The following is an 8,976-nucleotide window of genomic DNA, read 5'->3' on the forward strand; positions in this document are numbered from 1 at the left end:
GGACTTCCGAACCCTCTTCTGTGCCTTGCCTCGGTTTGCGAACCAGACTCGATTTTCTCTGTTTCTTTTCCTGAGGGGAGGGAGAGGTCCTGTAGACCATCTCTCAGTGGCCGTGGGCTACATTTTGTGGCCGTAGGCCATTTTTCCCATTTCGGAGCCCGGTTTCCGATTTTTCGGGACCGTTGGCCGTGTGCCTCGGTTCGGGACCACTTAACCATCTCCGTTTGCTCTAAATTTTGGCATACATCTTATTTTCTCCCTTTCAAGGGACACTGGGGCCTGAGAAACCCACTTCGTGGCCGAACGCCATTTTCGGTGCTTAACAGGCAATTTTCGGGACCCCAAAATGCATGTTTCGGCCCCCGAGCATTCGTTTTGCATCGGTTTTCGTTCATTTTTGGCAGGTGCCTCTGTTTTATCACCAGGAAGGTCACTGGAGGGTGGGAGGCCAGCAATTATCTCGGCAACCAGTTATATTCCATTTTCGCCCTCCGACGCCCGTTTTTCGCGCTTTCGAGCCAATGTTGAACACCTTGGGGCCACTTTCTTCAACCCCAAACCACATATTTGTGATGTACACACATGGGAGGACCCTAAAAGTTTATGGCCGGCCATTAATTCCATTTGAACCTTTTGAACCCCTCCTCAAAATGGCTTGTTCTCTCTCCTATTTCAGAGTTTCCAAATTCAAACCACAGGGTTGTGAAGAGGAGACCTGGGAGGCCACCTTTTTGTGGTGGCCGGCCACTAATTGAGGTTGACCTTTTTGACCCCTAGCCGGCCGGCTAGGGGGGGTGGCCGGCCGGCCACCTGGAGCTCCAAAAACCAGCCGGCCATGATCCTTACCACATCCACTTTACAGCTGTATAGCTGTTTCCCCCAGAAAATATCCCAATCCGGGGGATATTTTGTGGGGGAAAACTTGCCTTATTTTCCCCCACCTTTGCCCCTCCTCTACTCCCCCTTTTTTGTCCATATAATCAGCAGGCAACATAGAGTTTAGGGGTTAGAAAATTTGCTCTTCAAGCTTGAATACAAGAATCCCTCTTCATCTCTCTCATTTCCTTGAAAAACTTCCAAGTCCTACACCACCATTCCTTCTACACCACCACCCCCCACCCTTCCATCCTCCATTCCAGAAGATTGAAGGTGTTCTCCAAGGCCTAAGGAACCACAAACTCAAGCCAAGAGGCAACCAAAGTCAAGTCTTCAAGGGTAAGTTCACTTTCCCTCTTTTCTAGCTCATTTTTGTAACATTTCTTAGCCTCTCTTTCTTGTATATTTGAGCTCCGACCAAAATTGAAAAGGTCATTTTTTTGATCCCTTTTTCACTTTTTCTTAAGGGCTCAACCCTGTTTGAGCCCCCCATCTTGCACTTGCTTCAATGTCTTCCTTAAATGCTATTTTCTTGCATGCTTTGGCAGCCCATTATGATTTCATTTTTGGGCGTTTTACAGAACTAAAAACAGGCTTATTTTGAGCCCCTCTTCAACATTGAAGAAGGGCTCAACACTGTTTGGGACCTCCATGCTACACTTGCCTTTATATTCCCTCTTTGGTCCCCATTTTTGCATGCTTTGGCAGCCTATTGTGCTTCGATTTTTGGCCTTTTTACAGTACTAAAAATAGTCTTATTTTGGCCCATTCTTCATGTTTCATTAAGGGTCTTTGGCCGTTTGTGGAATATTTTGTATACTTTGTGTTATAAGCCACTTTTGAGCCTCATTTTGCATTGCATTTTTAGCATGTTTGTATACTGTTTTGGGGTTTTTACAGTTCTGTAAATAGTCATATTTTTGGTCCCTCTTCAATGTTTTAGAAGGGAATTTTTCAGTTTGGGCTTTGCATATACCACTTGCTTCTTTGGCCACCTTTTGGCCCATTTTCTTGCATAAGAGCTTAGCCATATCTATGTTTGTTTTTAGGGTTTTTACAGTTCTGTAAAGTGGCTTATTTTTGGCCCCTCTTCAATGTTGTTGAAGGGCCCTAACCCATTTGGAGTTAGCAGCTGTGAGTTGCTTCATAATCTCATGTTTAGGGCCATTTTTGCATGCCATTGTTGCCCTATCTTTGCTTGCTGTTTGGCCATGATTTGTACTGTAAAAATTCTTATTTTGAGGCTTCCTTGCTTCTGTCTTTTCATCTCGTGTACCAATTATGCATGCTTTGTATAGCTGTAGTTCATTCTATGCGCCTAATTTGCATTTCGGGAGAGATTCCATGCATCGGGTGTGTTTTCGCCTCATTTTGGGGCTGTTTTCCCCACATTCCATTGCTGAAAATCCATTATCATGTTTGCATATCATTTTCCATGCCATTGCATTGCATATACCATTGCCTCGATTTGCGTGCCCGTGTGCACGCATTTCGAGGCACTTCATTTTCATTCATCGGCCTCTTATGTGAGTGTGGCTGAGGCTCTCTCATGTTAGTGTAAGTCCATGTTGCATTCTATATGCCATTTCCATGCATTTGCATTGCATATACCATTGCCTCGGTTTGCATGCCCGCATTTCGAGGCACTTCATTTTCATTCATCGGCCTCTTATGTGAGTGTGGCTGAGGCTCTCTCATGTTAGTGTAAGCCCATATCCTATTTCCATGTCATTTGCATTGCGTATGTCATTTTCTCGGTTTGCGTGCCCGTGTGCACGCATTTCGAGGCATCTCATTTTTACGGCATAGTGCATACTAGGTTGTATCTTAGATCGCATTCTGTCATTTTCTCGATTTGCGTGCCCGTGTGCATGCATTTTGAGGCATCTCATTTTCATAGCATTGTGTATGTTAGGATTGTATCTTAGTTGCATTTCATGCATGTCATGCATATTGCATCGTGTTCGGGATAGGAGTTAGCCCGGGCACGGGAAACGAGGTATGTTCCGTACTCCGAGTGACGGAACGTATCTCAATTCCCCAGTCACCGACACTCCGGATCATCCATGATGGAGTTAGGTCTTGTTGTGTTTTCATGTGCATTCATCCCATATTGAGTTGCACATTTCGACTCCTCTGCCATCATGCATCGATATGCGTGATTGGTGGCACGAGGATCGAGGCATGCATATATTTGTGAAAATACATTGCTATGCCCCTTTCCTGCCCTCTGTTGCAGCAAAATGAAGAATCAGCAACTTTTCGGGGCTTGGCACGCTTTTCAAGAACAGGTGCAAACAGAGGCTAATTAGGGCATCCCAGTGGATTTCCGCGCAAGGCAGCCCAAACATACATCATTCATCAGAAGCAAGGCAGTCCCTGGCTTGCACGCCAGTTTTACAGCTTTCTTAGTTAATTTAATTAGGAATTTGTACATTATTTGGACTGTATTATTTGGACTGTAATATTCTTTTATTCGGGACTGCATTATTTATTCGGACCCTCTGCGCGAGGGCACAACTGTAATAAGTGTGCGTGAGTGTGATGTATGTCTTCCAACCCCACGTCTTTTTTTCCCTTTTATTTATCCGCTTATGATGGTTAGATTAGGCATATTTCAATTAGCATACAGTATGACAGCATGTTTGCATCATTCATCTGTATTGCATGCACCGGGCTCAGTGCATCATACTAACTGCATTGTATTTCAATTTCAAAGTTGAATACGTGTTAGCTGTAGAATTCCATATGCCATGTTTAGAATAGCCGAGCCTGCTATAGTTGCATTTTTGCATGTGTTGCATTAGGCATTTCTGTATACTTAGGATTCATGCATGATTTCTAATGTAGTTTCTGTCTTGGCTTGGAGTACTCGGTAAGTTTTATGCTTTAGCATCCTTGCATGCGTGCGAGTGACTGCCATGAATAGCATGCTTACCATGAGGCTAAATGCTTATGTGATATATCTACCTGAGTGCCTGTGGGTGAAGGTTGGGTTACTTGAATTGGAATAAATCATCAACTATTTGTTTTAAGCCCACTAGATAGTGGCAAAACCATCTTTTCTAAGCCCACCCGAGGGTGGCAAAATCTGCATTTTTAGCCTACTTGCGAGTAGCAAACCACCTTTCAAACAAGCAAACATGAGATGTTTTGTTCCAATCCAGGCAACCTGGTCTATACTTGTATACTGTGCGCATCACATAGTAACCTAGGCTAATAACCGGAATAAGAACATACAATGTTTTCAAAAATAGATATCATGGTTAGTAGAGGCCGATCTCTGACCGGGTGAGCGGGGGTGCTCACGAAGTGACTTTCCCCAATCGTACCCAAGTTCCCGAGCTGAGGCAACTTTGGTGATGACGGACACGTGGCCTTTGGCACCGAGTCAGGGTTTCCTAAATTTCCCATTAAAAAAACATTTAGGTGGCGACTCTGTATCTGGCAAAGCAGTCCATGTTTGGCACTTCTTTCAAAAATCTGTTTTTCTCAAAACGATTTGCCGGATTTGGACTCTTTGGTTCAGACTTAGAACCGTGACAAATTTGAGAGTCCTGAGCTGTAGTGACCCAAAAATGAACAGAACGGGAGCTCACCCTCCCGGGGCGTTCGGGGGACGTCTACAATAACTAACAAATATAAATAACCTAAGTGTACTACATACACAAAATCTATTAAACATCATACTATCATTCTCCACCGATGACCAAGGACAAAACTTCTAAGCAATATATATAAACACACGTAATATGATAACCGGATACTTACTTGACCTCAACTCCAACAACGATGATGATAATAACAATGTTCAATGGTTTCAAAACCCAACCTCAAGTTCATGTCTGATTTTACAATACGTCATAGTTTCTTTTCAAAATCAAGCTTTTTTTTTTCTTTCCAAATTTACATTCCCAAGTCCTTTTTCTTTCCAAAAACCAATTTCTACATTACAATAAGACCTCATTCATGAATCCCAAGCCATAACCCCGCTTAACTCAATATATAATTATTCGAATAAGTTCCAATACTAAAATTAATTTCCCCCTTTATGTTAACAACACAATAACACAACTCGGACTGTCAAAACACAAACATTATTCAATTTTATCCCTTTTTAATTCATTAGGTCAAATATGGAATTAGGGCTTTTTCTCCTTTGCAACCTGAACAAGTTAATCTACTCTCCAATCAACCCAAACAACAATCAATTGCTCGATTTCCACTCCACACATTCAAACCCTAGATCCCTTATATGATTTTCAAAGAAGCTCATAATGGACATGGTTTTTATGTAATAAAACCTACCACATGTCTATCTATAGGCGAAGTATTGAAATGGAGTAAAAGAATCCCTACCTCAAGCAATGAAGTGAAGAAAATCAGAAAATCCAACTTCAACGAAAACACGATCCACTCAAATCAAATGGAAACCCTCGGCGAGCTCTACATTTTGGTATATCGAACTAGGGGTCAAAGATGTATAAAAGTAGATGAAAACTCGGTAGAAAGAGCTTGAAAGCTCAGCAATGGCGGAAGAAGGGAAAAGAGAGACACAGAGAGAGAGAGAGAGAAAAGTGATCCAGATGTGACCAAAAGTGACTTTTATAGTTGCTGAATTCAGACAGATCGCTCGAGCACAAAAAGTGTCGTTCGAGTATACAGACACAACAGGGTGTGACTGCTCGAGCAAATAATGCACCCTTCTAGTAGTTTTCAAACCTACAAAAGTACTGAGAGTTTTCAAACACCACTTGAGCACAACAAGTTTTGCTCGAACGTAGAGACAAAATTTAAAAAAAAAGAAAAAAAAGCAGGCAACCAACCTGCTCCAATAACCAAACTTAATGAGGAATAAGGAGAACAAAGACAATAACACCCATTCAAGACAAGAAAACCCTGATCCACAACATCAAATGGTTCAGGTCTAAATCAGAATCGTTATAACATCCCCCCCATAAGGAATTTCATCCTCGAAATTAAAGATAAGGCCAAAACAAAGGCAACTCAATCATAACCAGAAACACAACCACACGATAACCACCATAACACACACCCCACCCCTGAGTGTTCAACACTCGAATACGAGAGAAAATCATCACAACAAAATTCTCGGTTAACTCGCACATAAGAAATGAACTTATAACAAAATCAAGTCAAAGGATAATACCTTTATATAACAAGCCTCAATAATGCCAAACACTCCTCAAAAGCAACACCCAAACCCAAAATTAGCAATTCAAGCTAAGTAACTACACATCACCCACCTTTCCAGGTAAAACAAATGATAATAGAACTTAGTTAAAAGAAAATTTTCATCATTTTCTTGATTCTTTGAAAATCATTTTCTTGAATGTAAAACATTTTTCACAAGTGCCCAAAAGTCATTTTAATCAAAACCAAGATACATTTTCTAGCTTTCAAGGAAAATCGAAACATGTTGTAAACGCTTTCCAAAAACAAAGGTGTAATTCGAAACACATAATCATCCACAAGTTAGTTGCACATGACTATACAGTGAAATTCCTAATTACAATTTGGATTAGTTCCACAACATTTCCATTAAACAAGGCCATTTGAGGCTATAACTCCATGGAAAACAAATTCACTTTCCAAATCAAACTCACAACCATCATCTCATAACACCCATCACCCTTACCGTGATGTCACTACAAACATATATGCCAATTTTGTATAACAACCTTTAATAGAACAACAACCGCATTATCAATGCATCAAACATAAGAATGTTTACTATCTTGAAATCCTCTTTTATCATAAATGTTTACTATCTTGAAATCCTCTTTTATCATAAACATCATCATAAGTTATCACCCACATGAGGCGTAATGCATACGTAAAACAATGACCCTACACACTCTACTCTAACCCAAGGACTTTCACAATTCCAAGCAAGCTCCACGCAAGCTTCTACACCCACAAACACGAGACTCCACTCTCGACAAACCACTCTAAGGCACTTACAAGGTCACAACCCTCTTCACCAAGGTTCAAGCTAGACCCTGTGTGACTATTTGTCAACAATATTTCAACATCAACTAACCGTTTAACCAATCCAATAAAACTAGACACTCGGTACCAAACACTGACACATCACCCAACACCACCACTTCTATTGGAGTTCCGCACACAAATTCCTGATACCCCTTGAATCACCTCAGATTCCTCCAGGCTAGACTATACCTCATGGTTCCTGAAGAAGGTCAACACTCCTATATCTATATGGTATACACAACCTAACATCTCAAACATTAGATTGATATGGTGAAAAACAATCACTTAATTCCAAACACAAAAGAATCCTCACCAATGCCACACTCACTACCCAAGAAGAACACCATTCTTCCTCCCAAGAATTGCCTCTAATAATTAACCATTAAATTCTCCTCTTAATCTCAAAAATCCATCCAATATCTAATAATACCTCACCACACACACTACCTTATTACAATCAATAGAACCACCACAAACTTACTAACCAACAAAATCAAAATACCAAACATCACACATGGTACCATTCTTACTGTTCCCAACATACAAATCTCACACTCCCTTATACTCGACACATCCTAGCCTTATAAGCTGTTTTCACTCCACAACACCCTTAACCACAACCACCCACAGATTCCTCATTCTCAATAATTAACTCCCAACAAAACAAGGCTCATATGCCATCACATAATAATTTCATAGAACAATAACATATATATAACACCGCTATAGTTATCAATTCCATGAACAACTTCTCATTACACATACAAAAGAGTCCAAAACCCATCATAAGCCTCCAACACATGAGGAATAACAAACAACAACAATATATAAATACAACATAGCACCATGATGCCTCAGTACCCAACAACACATTAGTCAACAACAAAGGTTCAAATATTAAACCACCGGTCTCTAATACAAAAGCCCCTCTCGAGGGCAATACTACTGTGATGACTGGAAAGTCGACGCTCATGAAGCTCTCGAAGCTTGACCTACATGGGTCTGGTATCGGTACCGCCCCTGATTGGACTGAAGGGACTAAGTCCAACTAGGTTTTGAAACACCCAAAGAATTCACAAGCAAAGGGCAGAAACATCTAACGTGGCCTAGATAATCGCAATCAAAACAAACAGTAGACTCTCTACTCTAAGACTGGCTTAAAGCCTGAACCTCACTAGGCCTCCCAACTGAAGAGTCTAAAACCCCTGACACAAACAAAGACCGAGTCTGCGATTGAGCATGCGCTTGCCTCCACCTCTTACTAACCCTAGAGCGCTTATGAACTGTAGAAGTCGCCAAAGTGGCCTCATCTCTAACTCGACCAACACTCATAACCATGGCATCCACATGGGCCGCCGTCTCAACTAGAGCATAGTAATTCTTCCATAGGGATCCAGCTTTACACAACCGCCTTTCAAACTCATAACAATGACACTCTTCTGTTCCCACTAACTCTGGAGCAAACCTTGACAAACTAGTCAACCGCATCTCAAACTATGCCAAAGAAATAGCATCCTGGCGCAACTCAACAAACTATTCCCTTAACCTTTCTTGAGCAAAAGGACGGAAGTACTTGGCCAAAAAGGCCTCGGTAGAAGTAACCCACGTGTTACCTACGGTGCTCTTAGCAAACTTCTACCAATACCATGTGTCACCCCTCAGTTGAAAACTTGCCAAAAAAATTCTCAACTTCTCATCCTCGACTCTGAGCATGTTAAGAGTCTTGGTAATCTGCTCCAACCAATCCTCTGCCTCCAATGGTTTAGCCTTCCCCACAAGCTCCAGTGGGTTGGAATGAAGAAACTCCTTAGTAAGCTTGAGGTCACGCCCGTTGTCACCCTCATTGCGAGCTAGAGCATCTTGCACTGCTCTAACAATCTCGCGTGCAACTTCCTCGTCGACAGCCGATGCTGCAACGGCAGATGCTAAAGGAACCGTTGTGTCCCTACCGGCACTCCTATTCCCAGCTCGTCCTTTATTCCCTCGTGTAGACATCCCATAAAATCAAAACAAGACCAACTTAGTGCACAACATCACGGCCTTTTCCCGAGGGACATACACTCACCTCTTTTAGGCTATAAGACA

The sequence above is a fragment of the Camellia sinensis genome, chromosome 1 (genome assembly GCF_055761805.1).
Source record: "Camellia sinensis isolate YWXY chromosome 1, ASM5576180v1, whole genome shotgun sequence".
Lineage (NCBI taxonomy): Eukaryota > Viridiplantae > Streptophyta > Magnoliopsida > Ericales > Theaceae > Camellia > Camellia sinensis.